General features: G+C 37.3%; 1 protein-coding gene across 1 annotated transcript in view; it reads right to left on the bottom strand.

Moving 5' to 3' along the window:
* col8a2 (collagen, type VIII, alpha 2) overlaps positions 1-24,854 on the bottom strand; it is a 136,078-nt gene that overhangs the window by 82,639 nt on the left and 28,585 nt on the right. The window contains exon 3 of the mRNA XM_048201484.1: positions 9,256-9,292. The gene's annotated coding sequence lies outside the window, so the exon portion shown is untranslated. The remainder of the gene's footprint in view (positions 1-9,255; positions 9,293-24,854) is intronic.

The following is a 24,854-nucleotide window of genomic DNA, read 5'->3' on the forward strand; positions in this document are numbered from 1 at the left end:
GTTTTTAAAGAAACTCATACAATTTGCACATGTATTTTTTCCTTATTTTGAGAAAACTGTGATATTTGGATGCAGGTTGCATGTTATTGCCCCCACACCTAGCTATTGAACACACTGGATTATATAGGTATGACTGAATTATTATTTAAAATATTATTTTAAAATATCAAGATGACAGGGTGGACCAGCACATGACGGGGTGGACACATAAAGCAGAACACACAAAGCATGACAAAATATGACAATGAAACATTTATTCAACTTCTATTTATTCAACCCCCCACCGCTTATTAATTTTTAGTTTAATTTAATTCATATTGATCCAATACATCTTAAAGATGCAGTCCGTAACTTTTTATTGGTTAAGAATTATCCAAAATCAATTTTGAGCAGGTACATAACCAGCCAGTGTTCAAAACGATCTCCTTACCATAGCCCGATTCACAACGGTAAGCTTGTAATAATGTTTTATAATTTGAGTGGTACTGGTAGGTTTACACGGGAAATTCGAGCTTCCGCTGTTTGTCATTGCATCCTTACGTCACATCTGTATACATACAGGAGTTACTGCTAGCAGGCTATATTGCGTGTGCGTGGATGCAGCGAGCAGTAGATTGTGTGTAGCCTCTTCTTACAGCAGCTGGAATGTAATTAAACTTGTCATTTTGATGCCGGTTTGTAATCCAACAAGTTCAAAACGACAATCATCTTGACAACTGGTGCATTGATAGACAACCCACATATAGGCTACACCTCAAAACATTAGATTCTTCCTTGCTGAGGAGCCGTGCCGATGCACAACCCAAGTAAGGTGGTAATTCCACAAATAACAGCAATTTCAGAGTTCAAACAGAGATGGCGACAACGAGGCCAAACTTACGGACTGCAGCTTTAAAGGTGCCATATAACGTCTTTTTAAAAGATGTAATATAAGTCTAAGGTGTCCCCTGAATGTGTCTGAAGTTTCAGCTCAAAATACCCCATAGATTTTTTTTTTTATTAATTTTTTTAACTGCCTATTTTGAGCCATAATTATATATGCACCGATTCCTTGTGCGGCCCCTTTAAATCTTGTGCTCTCCGCCCCCGGAGCTCACTCTTGTCTTAACCAGCATAAACAAAGTTCACACAGCTAATATAACCCTCAAAATGGATCTTTACAAAGTGTTCATCATGCAGCATGTCTAATCGCGTAAGTACAGTGTTTATTTGGATGTTTACATTTGATTCTGAATGAGTTTGATAGTGCTCCGTGGCTAAAGCTAACATTACACACTGTTGGAGAGATTTATAAAGAATGAAGTTGTGTTTATGAATTATACAGACTGCAAGTGTTTAAAAAATGAAAATAACGACAGTCTTGTCTCCGTGAATATAGTAATAAACGATGGTAACTTTAACCACATTTAACAGTACATTAGCAACACGCTAACAAAACATTTAGAAAGGCAATTTACAAATATCACTAAAAATATCATGATATCATGGATCATGTCAGTTATTATTGCTCCATCTGCCATTTTTCGCTATTGTTCTTGCTTGCTTACCTAGTCTGAGGATTCAGCTGTGCACAGCTCCAGACGTTAATACTGGCTGCCCTTGTCTAATGGCTTGAACATGAGCTGGCATATGCAAATATCGGGGACGTACATATTAATGATCCCAAATGTTACGTAACAGTCGATGTTATGTTGAGATTCGCCTGTTTTTCGGAGGTCTTTTAAACAAATGAGATTTAAATAAGAAGGAGGAAACAATGGTGTTTGAGACTCACTGTATGTCATTTCCATGTACTGAACTCTTGTTATTTAACTATGCCAAGATAAATTACATTTTTAATTCTAAAAACCTCATGTAAACACCACATCATGAACAAAGAGAAACACTTCTGAAAAGAAATCTAGATATACATTCACAAACAATAACAAAAACACAAACAATAAATCATTTATAAATTACAAAATATTATCTACAGCAGATGGTTCTATAAATAACAATATTACATTTCTATAAATTGCAATATTAACTACAGATGAATGCTATGTCCACCCTATCATGTGTACGTCCACCCTATCGAGTCATAAGTGGCTGACAGGGTGTACATTTTGAGCTTACAACAAACTGTGACTAGCTAAATAGCTAGTCTGGTTGTTGAAGAGAATTTGGTATATTTAAACTTACATATTTTGAAAACATTGTATTCTAATCACTTCCGGCATATTTTATGCCAACAGGGTGGACATGTTAAGCTTTGGCAAAACAAGTATGCAAACTCAAAGGAAGAAAATTTGTCAATTGGAAAGTCACCAACTTACTCACTTCAGCTCTTGAAATTCCCGCCACTGAAGAGACAAAAAATCTGTAGTCCTGATGTCACTAAAGGGGATGGCCTTTTCTTAAAGGGACAGATTCCCCAATACGACAGGGTGAACAACCATTCAAGGGACATGAAAAAAACTCTTCTTTTTTATTAAATAAAAATATTGTTTTTATTACCAAATGATCAGTTCACTCAAATTGAGTAATCTCTTATTTAAAAAAATATTTTAATATTTTTTAAATATTTTAATATTTTATTTTTAAAAAATTTTAAAATTTATGATTTGACTATATTTCACTCAAAGAGCCAAGTAATGCTTTTATTATGAATATAAAAACTTACCCTTATATCACACACCCATTTGATAGTCATTTTTATGTTAATTTATCATGGCAAATGAATTAATTTATGTACATATTGACCCATGTATACATTATCTCTCAGAAAACCACATTAAAGCTTGGAAGACGAAGGGGAGGAGACAATAGTCAATCCATATGGTATATTCAAATATTTACACTGTGTGCAAATTGTTATGAAGGTCATTTTAAACTCGTCCACCACCGATTGATATTAGAAGTGCCAAGTCAAAATTGTTGATCATTTAAGAAGTTTACAGTATGTGCACTAGAGACTATGAAATTTCTTGTAATTCTGAATGAGTAAGAGCAATAACAAATACAGATATCTTCTCCTGAACATTGTCTACCAGGAAAATGTACGGTTTCACAGAGGCATTTTGACTGAAGGTTGAGCTTGGGTCAACTAAATAGGCGGCACAATGATGACCAGGCTGACAACAGTACAAGCACTCTTATCATATTCTTTTTGTTCATTGACAGAGCGTCAAAGTTAACCGAGCAGACCTGAATGGGTTATGACAAACCTGAAAGGACCTCAGTTAGGAAATTAGATTAAAAAAGTGAATTCCTTTTTGCTCAAATTAGATTACCATTTTGAAATTGATGAGCTGAATGTACTAAGAGAACACAAGGAACACTTTTTTTACAGGCTGTCTTGTTTAGGTATGAATTTCCCTATGAATTGTCCAGTGACTGAATATACAAGAACCAGCTTTTTTATATGGATGTTTAAAATCATAACTACGATAGTAACTAGGATGTCTCAGCATTTTTATCAACTGTTTGGTTACCAAAATACTTCAAAACATCTTATTTTGTGTTCCAGAGAAGAAAGATGTCATGCAGGTTTGAAGTGGCATGAGAATGAGTAAATTATGACAGAATTTTCATTTTTGGGTGAAATATTTCTTTAATTTTCTTTTCTTGTTGATCTTGATCCTACTTCTGGATGGCCACTATTCTGCTGAGTTTCTAGTAACAACAGAAAGCAGATGGCAAAAGTCTTTAAACAGCAGAATGTTTTTGGCTTTGCTTTGAAGTCCAACACTGTTTCAACAGTACAATGGACATTAGCTTACAGGAGTTTTTTTTTTTTTTTTTTTTTTTGGTCTGATTGATGACAGGGTTGTGTACCATTTAGAATTCAATTGAGAATGGAACTTTACACAAAAATTTGGTCGATCGGATCACAAGTAGACGAGGCAGACACCTGTTTACACCTGGTATTTTAATGGTTGGGTAAATGTATGGGTTTTTTCAGATCTTTCAATCTAATGGACGAAATAAGCTCATGCAATTTACATATGAACATGCCTGGAGAGAGTATCAGCTTTTGTTTCTGCTCTGATAGCTGCAAGATAGCAGTTAGAAATGGTGAGAGAACGTTGTGCTTGGTACGTTTTTCTTCTTCAAACCAAACTTGGGTCTCAAGCCGACAAAATTTAAAACCTGTCTGGCTAGCGTGCTTCCCATAAATTTTAAGCAGAGGGTAGGCGGTCTTGTGGTTGTTCTAACTTCGAACACATTCGACCACATGAGTGTCAATACTACGAAAGCAATCCGGTCGAATGCGTTTCCTACCTCTGGAAGTGGTCGAAAGTGGACAAGCTCAAAACGTTTTAGACCCCATTTACACCTGTATTTAGCATCGTCCAATTGTGATCCGATCAACCAAAACCCATCTTAATACCAGGTAAACAGGGCCAAAGATGCGAATTATACAGTATGACACAGTATGTCATGAATGGTGGTCCAATACTGTGAATTAGGATGGATTGTTTTCGTATCAAATGCAAACCATACTTAAGTTCCCTGCGGACTCAAGGTTTCAGTGGCTGGTTCTCTGGTGCACACTTGAGATTTGAAACAGCTTTGATACCATCCAACTAAACTGAATGCTGGCATCAAAAGTCCCCACTGAAAGCTCTAGCATCAAAGCAAATTTTTCTTTTTTTTTTTTTTTTTTTAATTCAAAAAGCATCCATTTTGCTATCCCAATTCAAAGTCAATTTAAATTCAGTGATTAAACTTGAATTTAAAAGCCATTCTCAACTGAATTCTGAATGGTACACATCCCTGTCAGTTGGTCCAAATAGGTAAAAGTTCCTGTAAGATAATGCCCATTGTATTGTTTGTACTGTTGGACTTAAAAGCGAAGCCAAAAACATTCAGCTGTTTAAAGGTTTTTGCCATGACTTCTTTCTTATTTGGCAAAATTTCTGTTTTGCCCTGTCCAAAGGGTTGGCAGTCCTACTTCTTTGTCCGTATTTAAAAACATCATTAATTCTTTGCCCAATTGACAGACTTTAGCTATTATCATACCTCCTGTGCAAGGCATGCAATAGAGATACAGGAGATTGTGTTGTCTTTTTGATGTCAAGAGCCATAAAAACCAGGAACAGGGATTTAACAGCCAAATGCCAGCACAAACAAACACTTTCATCTGCATCTATCTGTACTCTGCTCATCTGGCTGAGTCTGTGTAAATAACTTGTAAAGTAAGCAATATCCTTCCTTGACTTGAAAGAATTTTCATAAACCATTTTGAAAGACATTTCATTGGCACTTATTAAGTACACGTATTAAATAAATACCAATATATGGATAACATTTGACAAAACAGGATACCTGACCGTATTCTTTCACTGCTGACATTGATACAATATTTATAATTCATTTAAACTTAAACAAATCTAAACAACACAAAAAGCCATAATGTTTTCCCTCATTCTACATACCTCTTTCCCAGTCATTTTAAAACCTAATCCATGGCCCAACCATTGGACTGCATTCCCCTCCAGACCATTCACATGGAACTGGTTAGAACAACATTCCTTCCATGGAGAAAATATTTGGCACTCTTTTAATACAAAATCATAAACGGGAGATCTTTTCTAATCACATCCTGTGTCATTTTCTGTCTCCTTAATCTCTTCCTAGAGTTTTCACATTCTGTAAGAAAAACAAGGAAGAGACTTTTTTTTTTTTCAGGAAAAAAGGACAGATGATTTTGCTTTTCAGCTGACACCGGGAGGATGGGAGTGTTCTAAAGGGTGGAAAATGTTCAACCTCTTGCTTTCTGTGTATACAGCTAAAAGAGACTGAACGCAGCGTAATTGTCTTGTGTACTTTGGCCTGCTAATGTTCAGTTGAAAAATGTTCATGCGCTCATAGCCGCAGCACAGCGATATGTTACATGAGTTAGTTGGCTTTGTGAAAATATACAGGGCTGCTAAAAATTACCCTTCACATTCAGAGGGCATTTCTTTCTCTGTTCACATTTTCTTGTTCTGTTCTACAACCGCAATTACATATTTTCCAGCAATAGGAGCTCCCTAGAAGTGAAAGGACTGGGACAGGCCTACCACGTTCTTAATATGGCACCAACAACTCTATAAAATTGTTAATTGACAATGAAAATAATGGACAACGAATTTCATTACACCTCTGTCAGTCATGTCACTTTAGCAACCCAGGCTCATCTGAAACGCGTGCCATTGTCAACATTTCTGCAAAATGAATTTTCTCTACTTCTTGCACGTTTCATGACACGTTTAAAGTGAAATGTCCAGTGAGTGATTTATTTGAAAAAAGTTCATGTGAATCTGACAACGTTTTATTACAATATCAAGGTAATTCGAAAAAGTTTGAAAATAATGTACCACATACACTAAACCCGACCCTAAACCTAATCAATACTGTTAACAAAAGCAAACGTGAGATAAAACACATTTGCTGAAGCAACAATTCAGTTATAGGATTGCTTCTACAAGTCTTTGAGCTCTTTTATCATTTCACACACTGTAAAACCGAACAGTGAAATTAATTAAATTAAGTTTGTTTCACTCAAATAATAATAATGAAAGTTCATTGTACTTAATAGAAAAAAGTTGCATGAACTCAAAATTTCATTGTAGTAAGCTGAACTTAATATGATTGAGTTGAGCTGCAGCAGATTTCTAATTCCCAGTATGCTTTGCGTCAGACCATATGAATAACTGTTGAAATTAAGTGTTATTTTGTGTGTTTTTGCACAAGATTAACATATGGAGATATAAGTTAATGTTTAATGTTGTGTTATGTTGGGATTCAGGGGGGTTCTGTTATGTTAGTTTTGTAGGGTTACCACTGTGGTGAAGAGTAGAGCCTGCAAAACATTTAAGACCACATATGTTGTTTGATTACATATATGCAAGTATGTAATGACTCTCTGATAATGTCTCTCTGATAGTTATAATAGCATGTGTTATTTGCTATGTAACATTTAACCAAGATCTGAATGTGATGTTTATGTAAATTAACTGTATGTAATTAACATTATGATGAGTTGGGCAAGGGATGCTGGTGACGGGATTGTTAGTGAGAGACACCTGTGCACCACACTGGCCTTGATCCGCTTCCATGGCTCTCAGCCCCGTCCCACTTGTCACAAAAATGTTAAGTTCTACCAACTTTAAAAAATGAGTTAGTTTACTTAAATGTTTTGAGGTAATACGTTTCCTCAAATGTTTTGAGTATTCTGAACTTATTGGGTTTTACAGTGCAGGACTCGCACCCGAGAGCTCCACATCGCAAGTGGTGAGCTAGGTGAGCTACTGAGCAAGTTTATTACATCAGGAAAAAAAATCATACATATGGAGCAGGTTATGTGATGCAAATTGTTAGTTTACAAATCATGCACTATATGGTAAAAGTGAATAGAGTTCTTAGCATAGTATTGTGCAAAATACCACAAGAAAATAAGTCTATTAATCAATAATCTGCTCCTATAATCATAATTTGTGTAAAAAAGAATACAAGTTTTTGGTGTTGCTACACTTTACTGAACAAGTGCCACTGCACACAATGCCAATGGAAAGGGAATTTAAGGACTAGATTATTATAATATGCTATTGGCTAGATGCTTCAGTTGTTTTAAAATACAGAAGCATCGTTCTTACCAAATTTGGAAAATCGGAGTATGTCAAGCCCATTTCATCAAAATCTTGGTTTCAAATCTATTATAAAACACCATTCCTCAAAATAAAGCTCTAAATTGTCTTCTATAACCCTAGTATCTTTTACACTTCATACATCTGACAAACATCCAGTTGTTCAGGGTGGGCTCTATACCAGCAAATATTATATTTATTTAATAATCAATCATTTTCTATTATGTAAATATTCTATAATAAGTTTGTATCTGGCCTTTAAACAATTGGTTAAATATGTGCAAGCTCATTTGAAATTTGGTTCCTCTCAGTTTCTTCCTGATCCTAGTAAACCTAGTAAAAGATATTTTTCCCTTGTAACTGTTGCCTTTGGCTTGACTTAAGGCTGCTGTTGAGCAATATGTTTTGTGAAAAGTGCTATATAAACTCAGTTGAACAGAATTGGATATATGAAAACTGCCAAGAACTGGTTGGTAAAAATAAATAAATAAATAAAATAAACAGAGAAACTGTACAATAACCAAGCTTTTATATTAACAGCCTTGTCTTGATTGACAGACCCATTAGCTGTAATTACTGAGGTAGGCATGCATGCAAGCAAAAGCTAAGCCAACTCTAATCTTCCTCGAGAGCAATTTCTTATCCTCTTAAACAAGAAGAGAGAGAGAATGCATATGTCCATTCCAGCATATCTTCTGTAAAAACCTCAATCCATTTAATACAGGGCTAACTAATTAATCGTCTCTATTCAATATATTGTTCAAAATAATCAATAATAATCTTAACATTCGTCATTTCATCTTTTAATGTATGTGAAATTACTGTTATATAGTCCATAGTTACCCATTAGTATCATAAGTGAATTTCACAGATTTCACAACATGAGAGTTTAAAAACCTTCAAAAAGTAGCCTGCTATGCCGTATCATGGTACAGTAATGGTATCAGATGGTAGTACCACGGTACTTTGATATAATACCTTTATATATTATTTATCTGGTACTCAAATCAAAGACCATAGTAGCTTACATTTAATGTCAAGCCATACTGCCATGCTACTTTAAGTGTTTGTGTACTAATATGATGCTTTTGTTTGGAAAATGCTTTTTGGCCTTCAGAAAATGCATGTGCAGGTGATCATCTTCATCGCTGCCAAATTATAGGATGCATTTACAGGTTGGGTTTCATTTGACTGCACCTAAATATCCATTCAGTGCGGTTTTGTTCTCTGAGTTATGAAGAATCCTGTTGTTTTACTGAAAGAAACTGCTACAAACAATTCCATGCCTGAGTGAGTAAACGGCCCGAATGATCAAACTGCGGCGCCAACCAGTTCAGTGAAGATCACTGGGATGAGGATAACTATTTGGACACGTTTGAATAAATCACAAAAAAACTTGACTCAAACGCAGACTCAACGGCATTCATGAATCATCGATATGAGTGTTCTGTCCAAATAATTCTGAATAGTGAACCAATTATACCATTTTGTTGGCCCATTATAATTAAGTCTAACACAGCTTAACACAGATTGATGGAGCTAGTTGCAAAAGAAATAATTCAACACTTGACAAAAGTATAAATTAAAACCAAACAGCTGTTAAATCGATACTAAAAAATGAAAATGAAAATTATTTACTCACCCTCATGTCGGTCCAAACCTGTATGACTTTCTTGCTTCTGTGGAACACAAAAAAAGGTGATATTTTATTTTGAAGTATGTTGGTATCCAGTCAACTGTGGATTGACCTCCACTGTATGGACCAAAAAAAAAAATAAATACAACATCTTAAACAACATGAACAACATGAGGGTGAATAAATGATGACAAAATTTTCCTTTTTTTTTGGTGAACTATCCTTTTAATGCGCTTTTTTTGCAAGCTAATTTTACCTCTGTAGCCTATAAATAAATAGAAGGTATTTAACTCAACATGTGCTTATTTGCATGGACTGACACATAAAGTGAGTGAGACAGCAATGATGTGTGTGATTCCTCATTGTGAAGCTGTAAATTAAGGAATGTAAGCACACGGAAAATAAGGATGGATGATTTTCCAGAAGAACTGCAAACATTAGCAGACATTCAAGCTGTATATTTCTATTGCAAAATGAAAATAACTATAAACGTGGACCCAAGGCCTTTTGGCAGACAAAGCTGCCTGACTTTCTGTCTGCCTGTCTTTCAAAAGCGTCTAAATATGTACAACATTGTCAAATATGGGGTGAAACATGTCCTTCACTTGTTCATTCATAGGTGAAAACCACATCTCAATTTTGAGAACCAATGAGTGAATTAAAACACTGATGTAGCCAATTACACTCCCAATATAAATACTAGTCATTATTCTTTACTATGTGTCATGGATATTCTCTGACAAATTATTCTCTAACAAAAACCAACACGAATGGTTGAACATTAAATCTCAAAGCAGAAACCTCTTTATCTTGTTTGACGACTCATCTTACATTTTATAGCATACACAATTTCAGATTTTTCCTCACATAGCCAATGCAAATAGACATTTAATTTAGGATTATCCTTTATCAATCTTATGAAAATGAAAATAGATCACATTTAAAATCCAAAGAAATGAGCGAAACCCATGATGATTACTTAAATGTGCTTCCAACGGTAGACCTCAGAATCAACAAGCAGAAAAATGAAAATTTGAGGCAGAGGCAGATTCCAGCAAAGTCAAACAAATGTTAATGAAACCACTGCAGAAGCAGCAAGAGATCTTATTTGTCTCCGATTCTCAGCTGATAAGAGCTATTTGACATGCTCTCAATCTCATGGTACAGTTGCTAAGACGCCAGACTGTGTGTGAACGCTCTGGAGGGGGTGTGAAATCCAGCACTAGGGTCACAGACTCCATTCGGAGCTGCTACGCCCTCTGCAACAATGGCCATATTGATACACCCCTTTAGTTTGTACCCACTTTGGTTTGATCCATCGCTATAGGCCTCTAATGAAACATCCCTTATCCGGTTTTCCAATGGCTAAACCTGAACCCCCACCTGGTAGAAATGAGTCACCAATTAAAACGTAGAGGGACGCTTGGTATTCACAGCAAGAAATTTAATTAACCTCATTCAAAATAAGGATCTGAGAGAGTAATGTTAGTAATGAGAATCCGTACTTTGCCTTGCTCAGACCGCATTTGCACGTGAGCCAAATATCAGAGCGCATTAGGACGAGAAATAAATGGTTTAATCATAAAATCTTCACATAACTTGTGAACCACTGTGAGGTCCGTTTTCAGTTCTCTCAGTAAGAATCGCTTATAATGTAATTTTATTACTAAATTACCAAGATACTCATGCCTAATGGTGCACATTCAAAGCTGAACACCGCTGATACTAGCAGAGATAGACTGTTAGAATAACAGCTGAAAGCCAACCAGATCAGACCTCTGATAATAAATGGTTTTAGCAACATAAGGGAGGATGCTACTCCAACAGCCCACCACTATTAATTTACAGTAGAATCAAATGGTGAAAATGTATCCCTTTTTTCTTTTTTAAACACAAATAATACATCAAGTCTTCAATGGCCCATTTATCCAGAGAAGGAAATTCTCCCAAGCTTTATTTTCTTAGTGAGAGCAGGTGGGTTGAGCTAAATACTTCAGAATGTAACATATCTGTCTCCATTAATGGTGGCAGAAGCTTCCATGTCAAAGCATTCTGGGTGGGCCTCGCTTGCTTGGAGAAAAGGTAGCATCTCCACATGCCACGGACTCTGCTGTTGTGTTTTTCTAAAAGAAAAAGTTCGTTACTGCAAGAGAGAGAAAAAAGAAGAAAGATGGAGCGTGAAACAATAGTGCCTTTGAATTTCTCCTGCTCATTTTGCATGTTAATATTGGCAAAAGGCAGGCAGTCAGTGTTCCTATTTGTATTGGAGGTGTACTTCTCATGGAAAAATTTGTTTGAAACATCCCTAGAAAATTAAACTTTCTAAGAAAATTAAGGAAAATTAATTAAGGTAATAGTTGCCCCACAATGAAAATTCTGTCATTATTTACCCTCACGTCACTTCACATGACATCGTAATTTTTATGCTGGGTTCAGACTACATGATGTCAGCCCGATATCTGACGTAGGGTGTCTTCTTAAACAACAATAGGTGTCAGGAAGCAAGAATCGATCATTTTATCTCGTATAGTGTGTCATAGTGGACGACAACCGACCCCGTGTCTGTAACCCTTCACAATGTCCCGACAGAAAGACTAGCATCTTTACATTTTTGCTGTCCTCCACAACGAGTTCTGCAACATTGATCAACAGGAAGACAGAAGCTCTTCCGTACACAGCTTTCAAACATGGCGAAACGAAAGCGAGACAATGGTATTGGTGCTGCTGGTGGAATTATACAATGGAGGAAAGGTTCAAGGAGTGATGGCAACAAAACTTCTGCCTTTATGATGTTTCCTCGAGGGAGTGAAAAAAAAAATAAAAATGCTGGCGAATGATAGCGGAGTTGCTTCAGTACCCCAGTGAGTACTGGAATTAGCATTAAGCAAGCAAATCATTCATTATATTATCCTTCGGCACTTTAGTAGCCATTGTTTGTTTAAGCTCTTGTTTCCGGAAGTCAGTCGCTAGTTCCGCTTTATCAATGGCATCATGCATGTCGTTAAAGATGGCAAGCACTGATTGGTCAGGAAGCAACGCATAGTCTAACAATTTTCTTGTCCATGAGAATTTAAGAGTCAAAAGCACATAATATTGTGTAGTCTGAACCCGGAATTAATCAAAATAACTTCCCCGCGACATCTCTTTTCTTCTCTGATGACGTTTACTGGCGCGAGAGCGGGAAACCCTGTGACAACCTCACATGAGATTGCAGCAACAGCAAACCATAACGGTACAACAATCCAATCAATTCCCGATGGCAAAAAGTCCTGCCCTACATTTTTTCTTGCTCAAGAAGCCATTTCACTTTGGTATATGTCACAACAGGCAAGAAAAGACTATCACAACTTCCGTTTCATGTTGAATTTAAATGAATGAAAATGCTCCAATTTGACTAAAAAAAGCACTATAAAAGTTAATCAAAGAAGGAATAATGTTTGATTTATGACTGATTTGTTCTGTTGAGACAAATCTTTGCAATTACTCGTGGTTCACAAAACCACAGCCTACCGATTTCGGACTTCGACCCACTGTTTTCTGGTCATGATTAAGAAAGTCAAACAGATTTGGAATGACACAACAGTGAGTAAATGATAACAGAATTTTCATTTTCAGGAGAGCCATGCCTTTAAAATATTTATAGGAGAACAAAACAGATATTTGTGAATCAGTTAGTAAGTAGTAAGAAACTAAACCTTGAAAGAAGAAACTACACCTGTCTGAGGCCTAGTCCACATGTACACAGGTATTTTTATAAACTGAGTTTTCCCTCCTTCGTTTAAAAAAAATTGCGTCCACATGAAAACGTAAAAACACGTTATGAAGCGCTCTCAAGAGCATGCCAAACAAGGTGGCGATATAACCTTAACCGTAAAGCCATGTTGGCCAATCAGAAGCCTGGAAAAAAAGGTTACCACCGGTTCCGGTTCCGACGTCACAAGCCAAAATTTCTGGTTACACCGTCTACACGACAACACTGCAACCGGAGTTTCTAAAAATGTTCACCCTGGCAGGAGTTTTCAAAAAAGTTTGTTTTTGTGACCAGATACTGCGTTTGTGTGTGGACAAACGCCCAAAGCACACAGAAAAAGCTCCTATCTCATTTGTGTAAAGATTTGATCAACGAAGGGACGTCAAATTCAGGGGTGAACTTTTGCTACCCTTGGGCATAAAGCATATACCTCACTCTACATTTTCTCTTTTCTTATTTGCAAACTGTGCCCTTAAAATAACAGAAGCATAGAAGCACATAATCTGTTCTAGCCTCTGTGCATCTGATCATGTCGAGGCCATCTAATCGCATTTAAGATCTACAGAGGGAACAGAGAAGCTGGCCCTTTCATCCTACACCAAAGTCAACAATATGGGATTCTTGGGAAGCATTGCTGACATTCTTGAAGGCAGAAAAAAAGATGAACCCCTTTTTCTCAAACTTTACAGGGAATGGATAAAAAGGCGCAAGCTCTTGTTTGACAGTATGTTGATGAAATAATAAATTGTAACCACATTGGCCCTCTCTTTCTCTTCGCAGACACGGGCGGGGGCGGCTGGTGGTTGTGGCGAGAAGTCTGCGCTGTAAGTGGGCGTCAGAGAGATTTATGGTCAACTTGGTCTAGGGCCCTCAGCAGACAGGGCATCCGTCCATGCGGTTTTTACCACACTGAATGCCTCCAGTCAGCTGGAGTCAGATGGAGGGAGGAGGATCAGATAAATCCGTGGCAAATGACTGAGTTTAATTAATAACTGCCCTCAACGAGGTGTTGTTTACACAGATGGATCCCTTTCTTTTGAACTGGACACCCTTTCATGTTGCTATGTCCTTTTCTCTGCGCTGGTTATCATCCCGGCAATGGCTGCATCCCATCCAGTGTTTATCTGGTCAACGAAATCAATAATGAAAATTTCAGCAAAGGATCTTTTTTTACCTTGTCAGCAATAACAATAAAAAAATACTGTTGAGGAAAAATAACACTGCAAGATATTAACAATACACTAATAATGTTTTATAATAAGAACAATCTATAAAGAATATGATTTTTTCAAATCTAAAGAGTAGAAGCTGAAGAGTGAACGAACACCACTGTAGTCCAAATAAAATTCAATAAACATGACATGACAAAAAAATCACTGCATTACTATGGAGCTCCACACATGACATGTGGAAGAAAAAAACAGATATATTGGAAATGAATTAAGTAATCGTTCGCACAACTTATTATTTTGTGACCATGTTGTACTAATTTGTTACCTCGTTTTAAATTGTGGCCATATTTGACTAGAATAAAACGAGGGAACAATTAGTACAACGAGGCCATGATCTTGTTTTGTTTTTTTTCCACCCACGTCATGTGCAGGGCGCTGTACATTATGACCATAAAATAAAATACTGCAAATACTGAGGAGTATCTGATCCTTCAGAACCTAATGGATCTACCCTCCACAAACCAGCATTCCAGAACACGCGATTCTACACTGTGTCTCAGGGCATAGCAAACACTTTAGGTCTCTGGGGTCACGTTAGTAAAACAAGAAGAGGAACACCGAAATCAATAGAAAGAGACTATGGGAGAAGAAGGGAAAATTTCGGTATCAGGACTGCCAAAAATGAATCACAGAATTACTTGGCTCAGGCTTTGTGGTGAGAATGGCAAGAGTTCAAACTCAAATTCAGAGCCCACAATGGCTGGCCTTAAAGGTTCTCTCATTAGCGTTCTCTGAACGGGAGCAGCAGGGTCATAGTAATGTTCCAAAGTGGGTGCATGAGAGGCCCTTAAAACAATATGGTTTCCTTCTGATGTTGCTGTTTCATAAACCTGGTAAGATACACACGTAGAGACATGAGGTGGTCTTCCAAATTTTTTGGTTTAGTAAAGTGTTAAAAAAAGGTTTTGTCAGAAAAGATTGTGCTTCATATGGTATCATCTAAATTAATTTTAGGTTACATATGTGCTTTCAGCAGATGATTTTATCAAAAGCAACCTACATTGCATTCAAGATATACATCTTGTCAGTTCGTTCATTCCCTGGGACTCAAACCCATAACCTTTGTGTTGTTAGCACCATGCTTTACTGTCTGAGCTATAGGAATTTTTGGTTTCCCTTTCGAAAGGGAACTCGCACTGCATCTTAACACGCTATGGGGAACGACTCTGTGGGAACTGTGTCTGAAATGCTATCAAATCACGGCAATCGTATTGGCGGGCGACAGCCTATGACATCACTACTCGCGCGACCCGAACGCACATAAGTGTGTTTTGTACCACTAGCTGCACTCAACAGAATTGGAATGTTTGTTTGAGAGGCCAGACTAGGTTGGACAGAATAACACTTGCTGAACCAATAGTGTGACTTTGGGGCAGGGCTAACTGTTTGACTGACCAATGACAGTTGGGGAGATTGCTAGTCTATTATGTGCATCTAATGGAAAAGAAGTGACACACTTCACATTTATGGTAACAACAACTGCACATACTTCTTACAGCATTTCTTCAAGAAATTTGCACAAAAACATTCCCTGAACGGGAAAACAATGCATGAATCCATTTCTCTAAAATACTACAAAAAGTTGTGTCTGCTCAATTGTGCTCCTTCTTAAAAAAATGAACAATTTTAGTCAGGATTCAGGCCCTATCGTAGCACAGAAACTGTGCTCAATAAAATTACAAATGACTTCTAGCATCTGACCAAGGCAGCATCTCAATGCTCGTTTTACTTTATCTTAGTGCTACGTTTGATACTATAGATCATGACATAGATCGATCATCCTCTTAGATCGATTACGAAAGTACACTGTTATTCAGGGACAGGTATTAAGGTGGTTTAGATCATACCTATCTGACCATTACCATTTTGTTTATTTAAAAGAGGAATTATCCAAGTAAACATTAGTAAATTATGGAGAGCCGCAAGGGTCTGTTTTAGGCCCTCTGCTATTTTCAATATACATGCTGCCCATTACTAATAATATGGACCCACTTTATATTAAGTGGCCTTAACTACTATGTACTTACATTTAGATTAATCATTTGATACAATGCATTTATTGTGTACAAACATGTTTTTACATTGTACTTATATTTTAAAAACACCTGCATGTAATTACATCCGTAATTAATTTCTGAAATTACATTTATAATTACACTGTTGACCCATCCCTTAACCCTTACCCCTACCCTTAAACCTACCCATACCACCAAAGCTTTCCCTAACCTTACCCGTACCCCACCTCAATAGCTGCAAATGTGTTTTGCAATTCAATATGAACCCAATAAGTACATTGTACTTATTTTTTGATGTAAGTACATAGTAGTTAAGGCCACTTAAAGGGCACCTATTATGCAAAATTCACTTTTACATGGTGTTTGACCATAAATGTGTGTTGGCAGTGTGTGAGCAAAACCACCCTAGAATGAGAAAAATCCACCCAGTGGTTTTTTACAATCTCAATAATTCATAAGCACTGTCTCAGAACGCCCTGTTCTAAGATTGCTCTCACTGTGACGAAGAATTGCGCTAAGCCCCACCCACGTGGTTTGATTGACAATCTGGTTTTGGCATAGACCCCACCCTCGGTGATCTGTCAACCATCCTCCATTGTTTCAACGACAGCTGGTAATGTCTCCTAAGAAACATAAGTGTTCTGTTGTGGGATGTAATAATGAACATAGTAGTTTTCACTTACTTCCGACATCAGAGCCACTGAAAACGCAGTGGATGGATTTTATTTACGAAGGAAAGGCGCCACTCAAAATTCCAAAATACGTTTATGTTTGCGCGAATCATTTTTTGACTGACTGTTTTGAGAACGAGGGTCAATTCAAAGCAGGTCTTGCTTCAAAGTTAATCCTCAAGTGTGGATCATTGCCTACTGTTCGCGATCCAACGTCACCTCCAGAAGAAGTAAGTGTATTTAATGTTTTTTGAGCAAATAGTCATTTCAGTCGATGTCAGCCAATTCAATAACAAATGCGTCTAAAGTTGTTGTCGTCGTCGTAGAATGTCTGTGTATATAATTTAAACCTTGTTTGTATAGTGTGTATCCACACGTATATATATATTTTTTAAAGATATTGTATTAAAAACTGTGTATGTTTTCTGTAAAGACAAGACATCAAAATTGCTATGTTTATACAAAGGCCAGCACATCGACACGAAGCTGTAGAACGAGGGATATTGGCGTGCAGCAACAATTACAAATGTAAATAAATTAATACCTGTTCTATCTCCCTGCAGCATATATTTTCTGGTTCTGTAGCCATCTTCTCACATTTGCCACATAAGCACCTGTACGACAAGTAATGTCAACATGACGCAACCGTTCCCTCGCATAAATATAATTTCGTTTGTACTTAGCAAACGTTATCACAGTATTTGTGTTTGTAGTTTCAAAAAATTGCGCGAACGTTATCACAGTGTGTGTGTGTGTGTGTGTTGCACATCCATAATTGCAAAGGGGACGCGATTAAAACTCTATAAGTACATAAATGTATCAAATAACCATTCAGAGACGTCCTGCTCCATTCTCAACTGTGTTTCTTCTGCCGGAGTCTCTTCATCATCTGGGTCTGATTCCGGTTCAAACATGTACGGCTGAATGCCATACAAAACAGCGGGTCTCTCACTCTCAGCCATTCTGCTTCTACCGACTGTTTATTGCCATAGGTATGCAAGTTACGCCCTCATCCAAAGGCAGGGCGGGGATATGCAGCTCATTTATATTTAAGGTGGTACACACCAAAACAGCTCTTTTTAAAACAGGCCCCAAAAATGACATTTTCAAATGGTTATAATAAATTAACTGTGGGGTATTTTGTGCTGAAACTTCACAAATACATTCTGGGGACACCCAAGACCAATATTACATCTTTTAAAAAGGGGCATAATAGGTGCCCTTTAATATAAAGTGGGACCAATAATATTATTAGAAAACATGGAATTAGTTTTCACTGTTATGCTGATGATACTCAGTTATTTCATCACATCTAGATGAAATCTCTAAATTATCAAAGTTGACAAGTGTGTTAAAGGGTTTTGTCTTGTTTTGTTTTGAAAATTTTGTCATTAATTACTCCCCCTCATGTCATTCCAAACCCATAAGACTTTTGTTCATCTTTGGAACACAAATTAAGATCTTTTTGATGAAATCTGAAAGCATTCTGTCCCTCCATAGACTTCCCTCACAACTGGAACTTTGACGCTTCATAAAGTTCATAAAGAGATCATAAACTTAATCCATATGAATTGAGCGGGTTAGTCGAAATTTTCTGAAGAGACAGTCTCTTTATACACTGCGTTCCAAATTATTATGCAAGTGACATATCTGTAAGGTTTCAGTACAATAAACATTCAAATTTTAGTTTTTCTAAGAAAATGTTTGTTTGTTTATTTATCCATGTCTTTTTAGATGGTATCAATCTCAGACAAAATAATTTGCCAGATCTATGGAAACCCTACTTAGAGGTTGTTCCACATTATTAAGCAAGTCACAGTTCTCATGCAATATGGAGAGGAAGAAAGATCTTTCTGAAGCTGAAAAGCATGAAATGGTGCAATGTTGTGCAAAAGGCATGAAAACAACTAATATTGTGTTAAAACTGAATGGAGATTATCAAATTATCATAAGATTTGTGAGTGATTTAGAGCACAGCAGAACTCGGTCATATAAAGGCTTATTAATGAAAGTTCCTGTCAAAAAAATTAATTGTATTAAAAGGGCAGCTATAAAAAAAAAGCCAGTGTTGAGCAGCAAACAGGTATTTGAAGCTTCTGGTGTCTCTGGAGTCTCAAGAAGCTCTGCATGCAGGCTGGCAGTTGTGCGTAAAGATGCATTTCAGCCACTCCAAACCAAACCTCACAAAGAGAAACATTTACAGTGGGTTTAGAAATACATGAAGACTAATTTTTAAATAGTTTTATTCACTGACTAATGCCGTACTACAATGGATGGTCTAAATGGATGGATTTCTGGATGGTTGGTGAATGGCCACCACATTCCAACAAGACTGCGATGTCAGCAAGGAGCTGGCGGGTGATGATTTGGGCTGGAATATTTGGAAGTGAGATTGAAGGTCCCTTTAGGGTCTCTGAGGGTATTAAAATGACTTTTGCAAGATATGTGGAGTTCATAACTGGCCATTTTCAGCTATGGTATAAAAAGGAGGATAGTGCCTGAAATACAATGCACTATGCACTATCCCATGCTGCAAAAAAAACACCACAGCAATAAAATTGTTTGAAAACGTATTTCTAAACCCACTGTAAATGTTTCTCTTTGTGAGGTTTGGTTATTGGTGGCTAAAATGCATCTTTACGCACAACTGCCAGCCTGCATGGAGAGCTTCTTGAGACTCCAGAGATACCAGAAGCTTCAAATACCTGTTTGCTGCTCAACACTGGCTTTTTTTTTTTATAGCTGCCCTTTTAATACAATTAATTTTTTTGACAAAAACTTTCATTAATAAGCCTTTATCTGACCGAGTTCTGCTGTGCTAACCCTAACCCTAATCTCCATTCAGTTTTCACACAATATTAGTTGTTTTCAGCTCCAGTACCAGTGGGAATTTTAATTGTATATGAGGGCATGTCCTGGACCCCTGTTCCAAGCCCCTCTCCAGCCTTCTACGAGCCCGCTTCAGGCTACCACGAGCCCGCTCCAGTCTTCACAGAGCCCGCTCCAGCTGCCAAGGTGTCAGCTCCAGATGCCCCCGAACCCTCTTCAGCAGCCTATGAGCCCACTCCAGCCCGCCTACCAGCTCTAGCCCACTAGTCCCTTCATACCACCAGGGATTTCCCCAAGAAAATTTTGGGTGGGGGGCCATATACCCGTGGGTGGGGAACTCCTGGGTGGGGTCTCGGTGTCTCCATGGCTGGCTGCAGCTCCTGATCCACCAAGGCCTGCTGCGGCCCCTGACCCACCATGACCCACTCCAGACCTAACAGGGCCTGCCAAGGCCTCTGACCCGCCATGGCCGCCCACGGCCTCTGACCCGCCATGGCTGCCTGGACCCATGGACCCGTCCTGGAGACCTCCGCTCCTGTCCGCTCCTCTCCCTGCACTTCCTCACCCCTCCAGGGCGCCCCCCCCACCTCCCCGGTTGTTCCTTCTATGGCGCGATATACCGGGAGGGGGAGGTACTGTCACAGTTCCCTTGTCTCCCGGACTCCATTTCCCATAATGCTCTTCCCATAATGCTAACAAAACCTTTTCCAGAAGCTCAAATGTGCTGCGTAACCAATGACATTCATTCTCGTGTGTTATGCAGCAGAAACTGGCAAAACAGGCTTCCATAGAGAACAAAAGAAAAAATCGATTGAAAATATTACATTTAGAGTCTTAATTTCAGTCATTGTGGTAGCTGTTGCAAATTGTTTTTTGACAAAGCACACATAATACATCAGATGAATAAAAAAAATTGTAAGAAAAGGAAAAACTGGCTGTGTGTTCTTGGACACAGGTTTGTAGTTGAAATTGAGTTGGCTCTAAGAATTCAATGGAAGCTTGAACTGGAGAGGAAACCATGAGGGAATTAATGCTAAAACAAGAACAAAATAAAGCCTTTAAACAACAGCAAGTACTTCTGAAGGGATGAAAGAGGCTTCCAGCAACAATGTATACTACATTTTCTCTGGTGTACCGCAGAAGAACACAGGAAAGTTTAACAGTAACACAATGCTAATGTTAAACAGAGCATTTAGCGCTTAAGGGTAATATATTAACCTCTGTGACATGGGGCACGTGCTTCAGCCTGTCCAAACCCCAGAGGGATCAACTTTGCTGAATCAAGGCTAAGGAGAGCTCCAGACCCCCACTCCCCACACGTTTCATCAAAGGGGGCTGCCTCTGCTGCTTCTCCCACCCCCCTGATGATACAGAAAGTACATCCCAATAAATCACATCCTCTGATCTCCCTGCCAGGAATTCCAGTGAAGATTGCGTTTGTCACACCATTGAGATCCGTGAAATACGGAAACACAGGCCCCGCTTCCCAAAAATCCAGGGAATGCCATTAGAATCCATTTGCGTCTGAAGAGGGTGGTGAGCTACATTCTGAGATATTTTTGATCATTCAACAATTGAAAATAATCGACCTCTAACTGTGTCCACATGTTTTGGTCTGGTTGGACCACACACACACACACACACACACACACACACACACACACATGGAAAGACACAGACAAACAGAGGTGTGTTTTGCCAGAGACGTTCGCATATGCATGGAAATGGAACGTTGTTGTGTTAGTGGGAAATTCTTATGAGGACAATATTTAAAAAATAACTTTAAGAGTATTATTAATTTAAAGCTATAGTTCACCCAAAAAATGTTCACCCAAATCTCATTTTCTAATTTTGGACCTCATTGACTTTCATTGGACAAAAACATAATGAAAGATTCTTCAAAATGTCTTTTCATACAGATTTGGAATGACATAAGGGTGAGTAAATGATGAGAATTTTCCTTTTTGGGTGAACTATTCCTTTATGCATTATGAAGATGATTGACAAATTGGTCATTGTCAAAAACCTGTCACATTTTTTGTAACAGTTTTTACTCTTTAGACTTGTTCCATGTGCATAAAAGGAGTAGGAGAGGGAGATGTGATGAGATCTTTCTAGTCATGAGAAAAACTGAAGAACTAAAATCCAAATGTGTGTTGTTGTGCCTGTAGACATGTGCCGATATTCGGTAATACAATATATCACGATAACGAATATGCACAATATTGTTATCACGGGTACTTCAAAATACCGTAAATAAAAATTTATTACGAATTATTCAAATTTTTATAATGTATTTTAAGAATACTTTACCCATCAACCGTATAAAATGCACAACTGTATGCTGCGTCAAAGGCACATGCGCACTCAGATGTAAACAAACCCAACATGCATGAGAACCACATGGCATGGCATTCACTCTCTGACAGCAGAGGGCGCTGATGGAACAGCAGAAATGCAGAGGTTACCCCGGAAACCCAGTAACTGAACAGTTTTTAAAGTGCTTCAAACAGCCATTCATTTTTTTGTATTTGCAATGTTGTTCATCACAGCACCAAATATAGACTTAATAGGCTATTTATTTTCAAACTTAATCATTTTTATATTTCAATCTGGACTACAACATCCCCTAATGATTGAAAATGTTCTGATTATTTGTTATTGTTCAGTAAAACTTAGAGACATACGGCTTCATTAGTTAACATGTTAATTCATTATTACCAAACTGACAATGAAAAATACTTATAAAGCATTTATTAATCTTAGTTAATGTTAATTTTTTAGTTAATGTTTAATAACATTACTAAAATCAAAAGAACTTAATCAACGGACCTGAGATAAAACTATCTTTTTGTTATAAAAAAAAAAGAGTTCTTAAACCTGTTATACTATGACAACACTTTTTTGCAACTTATTTCAATATCGTGATAATACCGTATACTGTGATAAAAGCTTCAGCAATTATTGCAACATGAAAATTTGATACAGTCACATGCCTATGTGCCTGTGTGCTACTGGGATAAGAGTCAGTGTTCTCTGTAATATTAAAGGAGACACTGATGGCACTCGAACAACAGGAATTTGTGAGGTAAAGGGGTGGAAAACAATCAAAATGGCTGATCAAAGGAACACTAAATGACATTTGGCATCTTAATTTATACTAAAAGGTTTTGGTTTCAGACTCAAACCTTTAATGTGGTATGGCAGTGTATTAGTCTTTTACACCATGGAAGAAATCACAGCCAACTTGCCAGAGAACAAACCACATATGGAGCATATGGGAGTCATATCAGAGAATCTTGCACTGTGGCTGAAATCACCAGGTCGTATTAGGTCAAAATGTATAATCTATACATGTTATGTATAATATGTTATATCATGTATAATCTATACCAACTTTGAATTTGTCTTGTGAAATTTTCATATTCCCTCCTAGGTCTTCTCATTGTTTCCTTTCTACACCATCATGTTAGTAATAAAGGAAAAAGGTCAAACATGAAGTTACTAAATGAAGTTACTATAAACATGAAATACTATTTATGACATATATTGTACTATGCATTGTTATATAATAATGTTACTAAACATAGTGTACAGTATTAGTGGTGTAAATACGGAGGCCCTAAGGGGACAAATATTATATATATATATACACAACTCTGGGTATTGAATTAATTTTAGCAATTCTTATTGATTCTTTTCATTCCAATAAGGGGGAAAAAATAAGACAAACATTTAGATATAAAAATATTTATTCTGTGTCTTTTTGCAAAACATTTCTTTGCAGCTGAATACCATGAACAAAAATCAGCAGCCTAAAGGTGTTTATGCCTTCAGCCTTCAGGTTTCTTTCCATCTGTCATTGTCTTGTCATAGCAGAATGCATTCTACACAACACAATGCTGACGAGGTGCACAAACTTCAAGACATTTGGTCAAGAGGCAGTCCCGACCAAATATCTCAAATTCACGTGAGAAATTCACTTAAGAGATTTTTCAGTTTATACCATCTGCACTGTGATTGGCTGGATTAGTTGGATTAGATGGCACTACGTGCTTTAGAAACAGCTGTACTTTGCTTTCTTCCAATTCCTTATACACACCACTTAAACCTAAAATAATCATTCATAAAGTTTGAAGCGAATTACAAGGGTGTTCGCAGTGGGCTCTGTTTACATTAATCTCGCATCATAAAAGCATTCTGAGTCAAGGTGCAAGTATATTTAACCACTTACATGACTCAGCTGACTGAACAAGCACTCCTCAGTGCTCTTCTTCATGAGCATTTGAGTGTAGAACGCCATCTGCTATTAAAAATTAAGCTCAGAATCAATTTGAGAGACAATCGCGATACATTCGGAAAATATCAGAATCAATCCAGAATCATTGTATTGCAAAATTGAGAAATGATTTATAGTCCCAGCCCTAATACTGTTACATATGCATTTAATTTCTCAAGTCACAACCGTGTTTACGAGGATATTTTGACATAATTTTGTGTGTATTTGCCCATTCAAGTGAGAACTCAATTCAGTATCTGCACACTTTATGAGAGGCGGGTGCATGTGTTTTGGATGTGCGCACAGAACAGAATACAGTGCGTATGTGCCGAATTGAGCTTTCTTTCATGTCTTCTTGTACTTGAATGGTTTAAAATCCATGGCTTTTAGAAATTTGGAACCGGTTCTAAAACCGGTTGTAAAATGCTCTATAGAGTCAGGACACTGGTGCAGGAAATAAAATAAAATAAAAACTTAGAATGTCTGAATCAGTTGAATCAATTTGATCATTGCCAGTTTTAACCACTAGATGTTAATTGTGTACTTTATTTTTTACGTTCTGTGATAGTTTGACTGATAAAAAAACTTTTATTAAACACCTTTTAGACACCAGCTAAAAAACACATTTCAAGTTGAGCCCAGTCACAGCAGAGAGAACGTGGAATTCTAAAACCACAGTTAAAATTCCAGAATGTTTTCAGGGTTCTGTAAGTAGAGATTAATGCTAAAATAAACAGTATATTACATGTAATTATAAAGCATCGTTGTGCTTGTCAGTGTGATGCAGAGCCAAATGCAGAGTCAAGATAGTTTATAATATCGTTTGCT

The sequence above is a fragment of the Megalobrama amblycephala genome, linkage group LG9 (genome assembly GCF_018812025.1).
Source record: "Megalobrama amblycephala isolate DHTTF-2021 linkage group LG9, ASM1881202v1, whole genome shotgun sequence".
NCBI lineage: Eukaryota > Metazoa > Chordata > Actinopteri > Cypriniformes > Xenocyprididae > Megalobrama > Megalobrama amblycephala.